The sequence below is a fragment of the Schistocerca cancellata genome, chromosome 3, assembly GCF_023864275.1.
Source record: "Schistocerca cancellata isolate TAMUIC-IGC-003103 chromosome 3, iqSchCanc2.1, whole genome shotgun sequence".
Lineage (NCBI taxonomy): Eukaryota > Metazoa > Arthropoda > Insecta > Orthoptera > Acrididae > Schistocerca > Schistocerca cancellata.
Window position 1 is genome coordinate 944,852,224 of NC_064628.1, and position 13,327 is coordinate 944,865,550.

Below are 13,327 nucleotides of genomic sequence, written 5' to 3' on the forward strand. Positions count from 1 at the left end.
GCGTTCGTGCTGGACGTGCAGACCGCGTGAGACGACGCTTCATCCAGCCCAAAACATGCTCAATGGGGGACAGATCCGGAAATCTTGCTGACCGGGGTAGTTGACTTACACCTTCTAGAGCACGTTGGGTGGCACGGGATACATGCGGACGTGCATTGTCCTGTTGGAACAGCAAGTTCCCTTGCCGGTCTAGGAATGGTAGAACGATGGGTTCGATGACGGTTTGGATGTACCGTGCACTATTCAGTGTCCCCTCGACGATCACCAGTGGTGTACGGCCAGTGTAGGAGATCGCTCCCCACACCATGATGCCGGGTGTTGGCCCTGTGTGCCTCGGTCGCATGCAGTCCTGATTGTGGCGCTCACCTGTACGGCGCCAAACACGCATACGACCATCATTGGCACCAAGGCAGAAGCGACTCTCATCGCTGAAGACGACACGTCTCCATTCGTCCCTCCATTCACGCCTGTCGCGACACCACTGGAGCCGGGCTGCACGATGTTGGGGCGTGAGCGGAAGACGGCCTAACGGTGTGCGGGACCGTAACCCAGCTTCATGGAGACGGTTGCGAATGGTCCTCGCCGATACCCCAGGAGCAACAGTGTCCCTAATTTGCAGGGAAGTAGCGGTGCGGTCCCCTACGGCACTGCGTAGGATCCTACGGTCTTGGCGTGCATCCGTGCGTCGCTGCGGTCCTGTCCCAGGTCGACGGGCACGTGCACCTTCCACCGACCACTGGCGACAACATCGATGTACTGTGGAGACCTCACGCCCCACGTGTTGAGCAGTTCGGCGGTACGTCCACCCGGCCTCCCGCATGCCCACTATACGCCCTCGCTCGAAGTCCGTCAACTGCACATACGGTTCACGTCCACGCTGTCGCAGCATGCTACCAGTGTTAAAGACTGCGATGGAGCTCCGTATGCCACGGCAAACTTGCTGACACTGACGGCGGCGGTGCACAAATGCTGCGCAGCTAGCGCCATTCGACTGCCAACACCGCGGTTCCTGGTGTGTCCGCTGTGCCGTGCGTGTGATCATTGCTTGTACAGCCCTCTCGCAGTGTCCGGAGCAAGTATGGTGGGTCTGACACACCGGTGTCAATGTGTTCTTTTTTCCATTTCCAGGATTGTATTCCGGTAGTTGCTTTGTCACTACTTTGTGAGTAAAGTGGAACCACGTGTTGATCAGTAACTCTAACTAGCATCATCAATCTTCAATGCGAATGTGCATATTTTTCAATATAGCAACTTTTCTCTATGTTCAACCCACGTGGGGTGTACTTTGTGAGACCAGTACCACTTGCTTATACAATTGTTTGACCCATCAGGTTCATAGTAAGACGATAGTAACCTGTTCGAGGTTTTTCTTTTGCAAATTGCTTTTCGATCTAATTTATGTTAATTATCAAAATTATTGTCGAGTTACATTGTGTAAACCAAGTTGACCACGTGAAGCATGTCGTGTAATCATCAAAGTAGCCCTCAGCTATTCTTGTCGGGAAGATTTCACAGAGAGCTAGTATGAATTTAGTATACCAGTGTGTGGTATTTACATGACGGACAGGATTGCGCTACGAACGCAACTTCTTTGGGTGAAATTTGAATCGGTTGGTTGTGGTTAATTTCCTCTTGCATATGTTTCAACGTTCTTCGTGTGTTATTTTATGAATGCAGTGTTGTATGCAGTCTCCCAATCTTGGCTCCACATTTGATGTGTTCCGTAAGATTACAAACTCACATTTTCACAGTCCTAAATAAGACACCAGCTTAGTTATGACTCACGTTTAATATCCTGATATTCCAATGACCAATGTTAAAATAAATTTCGAAATATAAACTGATTTATTTCTTGTTATTTAAATTCTCTTTTTTATATATATAGCATCGGTTGCCGTACGACTATTAAAAGATTATAATTAATGTTAGTCTGGTTGGGAATTTTGTAAGCTACACTGGATACCTGATGAAACAGTTGCGCAGTAATGCAAGGTTAACTTCCCCAGACAGCTAACAGCTTTTAACCCGCTTTTATTGTCTATCAGCACCGCTTTCAAAGAAAATTTAAGCAGCAACATTACACCATATCCTGCAGTGCTGCGAGCTGATGTACGTCCCTGATAACTGATTTTATTTCAGTGGCTACAAAATCAATTCGAGAGTACGCGTTAGGCAAATCAGCTCTTGAATGGCGGTGTGGAGGAACAACGGAATGAACGTATTGTGCAGGCTCAAATCCATCTACATGGAGTGACAGTCCTCATTCAATGTGATGTATTCTCAGTTACGTCAAAATCGTGAGCGGGCCGTATGTGGATTTCGGTTGTCTGTTGGTATGATTATAGCTTAGTATGCTTATCATCTAAGTTCGATTTCCACTTCAGGCAACCATTTATAATAGGAATGAAGATACCCTCTTCACTGCTCCTGACATCAGTTGAATTACGTAGGGTTCAGTGCGTTTGCAAATCCACGTTAAACTTATTGTCCCCCTGCTACTGAAGGAGCGTCGGTCTAGAATGAGCCACGACAGAGGGGAAAGCCGGGATAAGTTGGAACTTGGCACCAGTAAGTTTTCTTTTACTCTGAATTTAGTTTAATTTAATGAAGCAGGTGTCCTCAAGGGAACATCCTATTCAAGGTGAGATTTTGTACGTATTGGTGCTAAACTGGAATTAGAAGTCAGATCACTTCATTAGGTCTGCACAAACGCGCGTGTGTCGCTTCGAATCCTGCTCCACCACTAAAATTTTGACCATTCCATTGAAAAAATTGTGAACTGAACGTCTGCTCGTACAATATCAGCAGCAACGAATTTCACTCCTGGTCAGACACAATATGTTTGATCACATCATTCCAGGTTTATACATGCCACTCCTACCCGTTGGTGACAAGTATTCGGTGGTTAACTTTTCTGCGTGTATAGTTAAGTTCGACGATGAGTGCAGTGTTTGACTCCCTATCTGTGTAAAAATGGTCATTTTTGTTAGTTGTGAAAGAGACCATATTCAGAGGTCTTTCGTCGTTGTTAACAAGCTCTGTTAACAAGTGCAGTTTGATAGGAATGTTGGGCCCAGTAAGTACAAATGTTTTCGTCATGCAGTTTGATTCTAACACCTTTTTTTTTGCAACATCACTTATTTTAAGAAATCTGGACTTAGAAACGTGAAAGGTATCTGTTGAATTCCTTTCATGTTAATTTCTTAAATCTGTTGTCATTTACGGCATAAATTCCTCTTCTAAATTTACTGTGGTGTTTCTGACTATCTGGGAGGAGACTGAGCAGTGAAACGTGTTACTTTTACACATAAACAAGAACGATCTGTCACACTACTACACTTTAAAACACACTTTATATGTAATTCATGTCACACAGTCTCATATGGAACCTACATCCGCTTTCTTTTATATACTGTATATGATAAGATACTGTCATCCCCCTCCCCTTCTGTGTGAGAGAACGAATGAGCAAATGTATTTCTAGTTGCATGCTTGATGGTAGCAGACAAGCCTGTCTGCTAGAGAACAGTAGGACCAACGTCGGAACAGGTAGCTACGCTTTCTAAAAGCAGAGAGGTTTCTATTCTTAGTATGGTCCTGTCCGTCCCTTGTCATGTTGGTATAGGAAGCTGCTTCTCTGGCCACTTCCGTTTGTATTTGTGAGGCACCCCTCAGGAGTGACCCACGGCAGTCGGTCCACGGCGAGCGTCTGAAGTGGTAAGATCTCCAGCTAAGCGCGTCTCTGCTAGTCTGTAGGACAATGGATTTCTCAAGTTCAGCCTAACTGAAAATTTAATCACCTTTATTTCAGGTTTTGCTCTAAAATATCTAATGCTATCTTAAATTGCAACGCAGTGTATTTCGCGTGTGAAGTTCAGAATATATTCCGGTAGTTGCTTTGTCACTACTTTGTGAGTAAAGTGGAACCACGTGTTGATCAGTAACTCTAACTAATATCATCAATCTTAAATGCGAATGTGCGTGAGATTATAACGTTTCGTCTTGACAATACTTTTCAATATAGCAACTTTTCTTTATGTTCAACCCACGTGGGGTGTACTTTGTGCGACCAGTACCACGTGCTTATACAATTGTTTGACCCATCAGGTTAATAGTAAGACGATAGTAACCAGTTCGAGATTTTTCTTTTGTAAATTGATTTTCAATCTAATTTATTTTAATTATCAAAATTATTGTGGAGTTACACTCTTTGTGTAAACCAAGTTGACCACGTGAAGCATGTGGTGTAATCATCAAAGTAGCCCTCAGCTATTCTTGTCGGGAAGATTTCACAGAGAGCTAGTATGAATTTAGTATACCAGTGTGTGGTAATTACATGACGTACAGGATAGCGCTACGAATGTAACTTCTTTGGGTGAAAATTGAATCGGTTGGTTGTGGTTAATTTCCTCTTGCATATGTTTCAACGTTCTTTGTGTGTTATTTTATGAATGCAGTATTGTATGCAGTCTCCCAATCTTGGCTCCATATTTGATGTGTTCCGTAAGATTACAAACTCACGTTTTCGCAATCCTAAATAAGGCACCTGTTTAGTTATGAATTAAGTTTAATATGCTGAAATTTCAATGATCAATGTTAAAATAAATGTCCAAATATAAACTGATTTATTTCTTTTTATTTAAATTGTCTTTATATATATACACTCCTGGAAACGGAAAAAAGAACACATTGACGCCGGTGTGTCAGACCCACCATACTTGCTCCGGACACTGCGAGAGGGCTGTACAAGCAATGATCACACGCACGGCACAGCGGACACACCAGGAACCGCGGTGTTGGCCGTCGAATGGCGCTAGCTGCTAGCTGCGCAGCATTTGTGCACCGCCGCCGTCAGTGTCAGCCAGTTTGCCGTGGCATACGGAGCTCCATCGCAGTCTTTAACACTGGTAGCATGCCGCGACAGCGTGGACGTGAACCGTATGTGCAGTTGACGGACTTCGAGCGAGGGCGTATAGTGGGCATGCGGGAGGCCGGGTGGACGTACCGCCGAATTGCTCAACACGTGGGGCGTGAGGTCTCCACAGTACATTGATGTTGTCGCCAGTGGTCGGCGGAAGGTGCACGTGCCCGTCGACCTGGGACAGGACCGCAGCGACGCACGGATGCACGCCAAGACCGTAGGATCCTACGCAGTGCCGTAGGGGACCGCACCGCCACTTCCCAGCAAATTACGGACACTGTTGCTCCTGGGGTATCGGCGAGGACCATTCGCAACCGTCTCCATGAAGCTGGGCTACGGTCCCGCACACCGTTAGGCCGTCTTCCGCTCACGCCCCAACATCGTGCAGCCCGCCTCCAGTGGTGTCGCGACAGGCGTGAATGGAGGGACGAATGGAGACGTGTCGTCTTCAGCGATGAGAGTCGCTTCTGCCTTGGTGCCAATGATGGTCGTATGCGTGTTTGGCGTCGTGCAGGTGAGCGCCACAATCAGGACTGCATACGACCGAGGCACACAGGGCCAACACCCGGCATCATGGTGTGGGGAGCGATCTCCTACACTGGCCGTACACCACTGGTGATCGTCGAGGGGACACTGAATAGTGCACGGTACATCCAAACCGTCATCGAACCCATCGTTCTACCATTCCTAGACCGGCAAGGGAACTTGCTGTTCCAACAGGACAATGCACGTCCGCATGTATCCCGTGCCACCCAACGTGCTCTAGAAGGTGTAAGTCAACTACCCTGGCCAGCAAGATCTCCGGATCTGTCCCCCATTGAGCATGTTTGGGACTGGATGAAGCGTTGTCTCACGCGGTCTGCACGTCCAGCACGAACGCTGGTCCAACTGAGGCGGCAGGTGGAAATGGCATGGCAAGCCGTTCCACAGGACTACATCCAGCATCTCTACGATCGTCTCCATGGGAGAATAGCAGCCTGCATTGCTGCGAAAGGTGGATATACACTGTACTAGTGCCGACATTGTGCATGCTCTGTTGCCTGTGTCTATGTGCCTGTGGTTCTGTCAGTGTGATCATGTGATGTATCTGACCCCAGGAATGTGTCAATAAAGTTTCCCCTTCCTGGAACAATGTATTCACGGTGTTCTTATTTCAATTTCCAGGAGTGTATATATATATATATATATATATATATATATATATATATATATATATCACCGGTAATCGTAAGATGAATACTAAAAGATTATAATTAATGTTAGTCTGGTTGGGGATTTGGTAAGCTAGACTGGATACCTGGTGAAACAGTTGCGCAGTAATGCAAGGTTAACTTCCACAGATAACTCACAGCTTGTAACCCACTTTTATGGTCTTGAATATCAGCACCACCCACACCTCAAATTAATGCAACAACATTACACAAGGCGAACCTGTTCTGTGAATCCACTAGACTCTGGAATCTCTGAAACGTTAGATTGTGAGCGTTGTACAATCTTATCCCCCCCCCCCCCTGCAGCGCTCAAACAACTTCTGCGTTGTTTCTGAGCAGACTTTCAAAAGATTCACTGCGTTGTTGAGTGTCGTTGTCTTTTTTAGTTTTCTATATTTGTGTGTTTTATATGTATGTGTTTTTTTTCTCGCTTGTAAATTGCACTGACTTCGATCAAAGATATACATTTGTTTTGCGTGTGAAATGTGAGTACTAGGTTGGGTACCTTTCGTGTGACTGTCGTAATTTTTGGGGGTACATTTATTTTGATTAGTGTGTTGCATACCGGGTATAAATTGAACTAATGCACACACATAACCAAGCTAAAAGTAGGCGGTCCAACAACTTAACCAACATGGACCAAGGGGATAATTTGATTTCGAATATTAACGCTTCGGACGGTTCCGAAAATGCATTGTGGAATACTTCAGAGGAAATGTAAAGCAGCACGAATGGGCTCACAGCAGAGCCAGAAATTAATTTGCCTCTAACTGACCAAATTGATTTGGCAGAACTCATGAAAGCTTTATTGCAACAAAATAAAGAAAACGCAGAGAAATCTGAAAAATCGATCCGAGAGCTGGGCGATCAAATGACGCAGAAATCTGAAAAATCGATCCGAGAGCTAGGCAAACAAATGACGGAGAAATCTGAAAAATCGATCAGAGAGCTAGGTGAACAAATTATGCGGAAATCTGAAAAATCGATCCACGAACTAGGCGAACAAATAGATAAAAAACTAATCCAGCAGACAAATAAAGTCGACGAATCGATGCAGAGAGTGTCCGATGATATCTCACAAAGAATAAACAATTTGGCAAGTGAAATAAAAAGTGATATTATGAAAGAATTAGGCCGTACATTTGAACAAATCGATGATCGTCTGCAAGCCTTAGAACAGGGCAAGCGGAGTCGCGATGTGGAATCGAAAGAGAGCGAGGAAGAGCTACTTAGGAATTTCCAAGCTCTGAGAGAAGAATGTCAAAGGGAAAACCAGCAGGTACTCGCCAGAGTCCAGGAGGCAGAAACGCATTGTCCCGCGTCCGTTAGCAACACAATAGCGGACAACAGTCAAGCGATTCACGCACTCGAACAGCAATTAGAACAACTGAAGCAGACTGGGGCGGAGGACGACAGACAAGTACATGTTAAGATTACGGCATTAGCGGACATCGTAGGCACGATGAAGGTGACTGAGGGCGATAACAATACTACACCGATAGCAGGCGTAGAGACCGAAGAAGTGCGTTCGCTTCTTAGATTTCAGAAGGGACAGTTCGAAGTGAACAGGTGGCACAAAGCTGTAAGAGGCGAATTACAAGAACGCGTGGCGCATCTGGAAAGCCGCATGGGGTGTGATTCAGAACTCGCCAATAGCACTAAAAGTAGCTGTACGAACAGTGAAGAGAGGGACTCCGGCCACGAGAGAGATTTTGACGACAGGGAAGAATGTATTTTGAGGGGCAGACATGAGAAAAATAAAAACATTCAAGGGACTCGCCAGGAGGAAATGCGGGGATTTGATTTCAAACATTTCCTTATGGTGAGAAAGTTTGAGATATTTCGAAATTCGCAAAAAGGAATACATCCACGACCATGGATCGAGCAATTTGAGTTCTGTCTTCCCCCCGACAGGGCAAGTTCACATAAGATAGAATATATGTGTGGCTATTTGGAAGGCGAACCGGCGGTTCGCATGAGATCGGCAGCACGTCACTGCAACTCCATTCGGGAGTTTCGACAAGCCTTTCTTTCCGCCTATTGGTCGGAAGCGGCACAAGATAGGGTCAAGCATGGCATAATTATGCTGCCAAACTTGAACCAGTCTGGTTTCGGCAGTCCAGCACGCCTATTCGACCACATGCTGCAGGAAAATCAATTTCTACACGACCCATACGGGCCTGCGGAACTAATTAGGATATGCATCACCAAATTGCCGATGCACTTGCGCCACGTCATTCTTGCGGGACGATGCAAAGAGGACGTGGAAACGTTTAAGACACTTCTGCAGGAGTTGGAATATAATACAGCAGAATGCCCGCCTAATCAGGCACAAAGTTATTACGGGGCACAGCAGCGCGATCGCAGTCGTGGCCGTAGTACTAATCAACAGCGTGAGTGGTCGTCGCGACGCGAACGGAACAATAATCGTGACCGGCCGTATAGAAACTGGGGTAACAGTCGCGAACACAGGTGTAACAACGGAAATGATCGAGGACGTGAATAGGATCGTGAACGCAACAGTTACGGCAACCAGAATCGATACTACGGTGAACACGGTGGGAATAGGACTATAGGCGGAGCACCTCATGATGTTGAAATTCGGCCGGCTAACCCTAGACATAATCCAGCAAATGGAAATGGACAAAACCGGCAATGACAAACGACCAGCGCAGAAGGCGCCCAATCGGAACGAATGAGCGACATGGCAAACGAGTGCATTCGGTATATGGAGAGGGAAGATATTAGAGAGGATTTGTTGCAAGAAACTACGAGTGCTAAAATTTCGGGAATAAATCCAGTCGTGACAGTTGCAGTAAACGAAAAATGTTTTAAGTGTGTCATTAACACTGGAAGCCCTTTCTCCTTAGTGAGCGAGTCAGCATTTCAAAAATACGAAGGGACTGGGACTTGGCCCGTTTTTCAAGTGCGAGGAATAAAGGTGAAGGGCGCAATCTACGGCAAGAGCGTAGAAATCCGAAGGCAGACTCGGCTTAATTTTACCTACCAGGGAAGAGAGTTTGAGTACAACTTCTTTGTGCTCCCAATGTGGCAATGATTTTAGGAAATGACTTCATGAATGCCCACCATGCAGCAATTGACATGGGTGGAGGAGTAATGACACTTCAAGTTGGGGATCACCCAATTAATTTAGTATTTGATGAATGCATATTACGTGCCGAGTCACAAATTAGTTGCCTAAAATTTCAAACTCAAACCGAGTCGCAACCCAGACTGGAGCTACTCGTGAACTATGTAAGTGAGTCGTGCTCTACGTTTCGTGAGCAGGGGAAAGATGTTGTTTTTGCTGATGCACTGAGAAAGAGCATCGCGCGTGTCAGAGCCACGGACAGGGAAAAGGAGAAATTATTGCCCACTTAGGAATCATGAACGGGTAATTTTTGAGACTCCAGGGTCGATTAATGGTTTTACTTACCAAGTCAGAGTACGTGACCATCAGAAAATTTCTGTTAGACCATACCCTATTCCCGTGGCGTATAAAGCCCAGGTGGAGAAGGAAATAAACAAGATGTTAGAACAAGGAATAATTGAGCGGGCAGTAAGCTCGTACAACTCACCCTTGCTTGTCGTACCAAAACGCGACAACTCGGTTCGTTTGGTAGTAGACTCGAGACAGATAAACACAATTATTATGTCGGAAACGGAAAGGCCTGAGAGCCTTGAGGAACTCTTACAACGTTTCCACGGGGTAAAGGTACTATCATCTGTCGACCTCCGTTCGAGTTTTTGGCAATTCGTGCTACACCCATCTTGCAGATTATATACAGCGTTCCCGTGTTATGGAAATTGTTTCCAATTCCGGCGTCTCCCGTTTGGACTAAACGTTTCATCAGCTGCTTTTATAAGGGGATTAAATAGCATTTTGCCTGATGATTTGAAACAGCGAGTGACAATTTACGTGGATGACATATTAATTGCGGAAAAGTCGTGGGAGGATCATAATGATGTTCTGAACAGACTACTGGATGTTTTTGAGAAGGCAGGTGTAACAGTCAAATTAGATAACTCACAGTTCGGACGATCGAACATAAAATTCTTAGGCCATATTGTCTCAGCAAATGGAATACAACCTGACCCGGAGAAAATTGCGGCGATAGCGGAGTATGCAATGCCGACAAATAAAAAACAGTTGCGAGCGTTCTTAGACTCGTGTAATTTTTATAAGCGACTTATAAATTTTAGTGTACTTGGTACACCCCGTCTATGTGGACTAACAGGGAAGAACGCTTTGTGGGTCTGGGATCAAGAGGCACAGGATGAATTTTATAAATTGAGAAAGGCATTGATAGAGACTCCCATCCTCGTGCATCCTGACCTGACACAAGAATTCTGTTTAATGACGGACAGTTCCTTGTCAGTATTAGGTGCGGTACTGTTTCAAATGGAAGGAAATTATGATATTACAACTTGGAAAACAATCTCGTTTGCGAGCAGGGTGCTCTCTCGATGTGAAAAAAATTATTGCGTGACAGAACTCGAAGCACTCGCGATAGTTTGGGCATTCTCAAAATTTAGTTATTTCTTATTTGTGAGGACCACCAGGGTGTACACTGACCATCGTGCACTCCAATTTCTTATGAGCACAAAAATCACGCATGGGAGACTAGGACGCTGGGCACTATACCTACAGGAATATAATTTCAATGTAGAATACATTCCGGGACAGAAAAATGTAATTGCTGACGCTTTATCGCGCATTCCTATAGGTTTGAGTCACACAGAAGAAGGGGAACTCGGTGAAAATAATTTTAGCATCCTATACTTACAGAATGTAGCGTTAGAGAATTTTGTTTCCACCTCTTTAGGGAATATAGCGGACGAACAGGATAAGGACGCAATATTGAAAGATATAAAGAAGAAGTGGGAGGACAAGCAGAATGTAGGAATACGCCAGTACTACTTAGTGCGCAATAGAGTACTATTCAAGAAACGAGCCCCGGACGACTCCAGATGGGTGTTGGTGATTCCGGAGGAACACGTAAACAAAATTATATGGTACATACATTTGAGTTATGGTCACTTCGGAGCACAGAAATATTGTGAAAAACTGAAAGAGACATGCTATTTTAATAACATGCTACGGCGTATTCGTGGTGTACTTAGAGTGTGCGGACCTTGTCAGCGAGCAAAGGCGGCCACAGTGACTTATGCTGCATCATTGCACCCGATAATACCAAGCAAACTTTGTGACCTCGCGGCCGTGGATCTATTTGGGCCACTAATACGATCTAAAGCCGGTTTTGCATATGTTTTCGTAGCGGTGGAGCTAACCTCCAAGTTTGTGTGTCTGACTCCGTTGACGCGAGCCACAGGAAGGGCAGTGGCAACTGCATTTGCAAAACAGTTTCTGCATGAAGTTGGGCATGTGAAAAGGGTTATCTCTGATAATGGACCACAATTTAGATCACAATACTGGCAGCGGATGCTTCGAAGGAGAATAATTAAACCTATATATATATATATATATATATATATATATATATATATATATATATATATATATATATATATATATATATATATATATTTCACCCCAGCTCGAACCCCTGTGACCGTATTATGCGTGAATTAGGAAAATTATGTAGGTTTTACTGCAGTCGTGATCACCGATCGTGGGACATACACCTAGAAGGATTTCAGAACATCATTAATGAGTTGCCTAATACGTCAACAAAGCTTCCGCCAATCACTGTGCTAAAAAACAAGGAGCCCCCGAGCAAAATCAAAGAGGTGGTGCCTTGGCCACTAGAGCCGAGACTACGCCGGAACGCAATTGTTGACTTAGCTTTACGCAACATCAAGCGTGCAGCAGAAGCAAGAGTCAAGGCGTATCAGAAAAACGTGAGAAAAACAGTGTTTGATGTAGGACAACATATCAGATCACACAAGCTGTCCAACAAACGGCCAGGTGTCTGCAAGGAATTTTTTAATCCCTTTAACGGCCCATATCGCATAAGGAAGATTCCCCATGAAAACTCCATAGAAGTTGAAACTCTTCGATCGAAGAAATCAAAAGGGCTACACCATGTGTCAAACGTAAAACCATACATTGAGCAGAAAGGACAGTGAGGAGTAGAGAGGACGGTGAAGAGAAACAATTGATTAGTTTACATTTGTGATAAATACGTTTTGAATAACATGTTGGTAAAAATAATGATAAAGATGTTTCTATGTGATTGATTGAATTTATGTTTATGTTTTTTTGTGTAAATTGAAAAGAGTCGCTCCTGAGGGAAGCAAGATCTGTGTTGAATTAATGCAAAACTCAGGGGAATATCCGATCTGTGGGTATTATGGGTCTGGCAAACCCAGGTCCCCAGCTGTTACTAGCCTTGTTTCCGATTTTCTGATTTCAGTGCTACTATATATCTATTACTATTCTACATCTGTCAGTATAAATGAAGATCTCTTACTATAGTATGCGTGCTGTATGAACATTTTAAGATAGGAGAACTCTGAGTTTGGAATCTTGAAAACAGGATGCGATAATACGATTGTTTAACCAATGGCTTCCCAATATGCGCTAATATGTTAATATTGATGATATATGTCTTTTTTGTTCTTTATAGCTGAGTACGTAAAGTGCTGTCTGTGGATTTCGTAATTAGATTGATTCCCTTCAAGTTGAAAGAAGAGTTGTGGTTTGTGTAATTTATGTGGCCCTGAAATAGTATTATGGCAGTCAAATGACGAGCAGTTTTCCAGCAAATGGAGAATGGAACGGAAATATGGATCCTTTTTGTAGTTTTGACTTATGTTGAGCCAGAGCCTGAAAAATTATTCTGCGTTAATACTTGTCCTAGAAAAGTGACGTTTATGTGTTTTGCTGATGCTGTGAGCATTACAGCTTACTGTTTTCGCTGGTGCGGGATGCACTGCAGCCTATATGAGTTGAACTGAAGAAATGTCCCTCTTGAAGGTAGAGGAAGATTAAATAATTTTGATTATGGGACCGAAGGATAGCTTGGTTTAATGTAATAAGTATGAAGCAAAACATTTGTCATTTAAATTACAAGAGGATTCGGATCTTTTGTGTCTGTTGTAAGTTCAATATGTTAAGATGAAACTATTTTACAGAATAGAGGAGGCCACAATTTTGCCATTCATGAGAAATGAGTCCAGAATAACCACCACAGGCGAAATAACTGATTTGGAACCGAAAAGTAACTTAAAG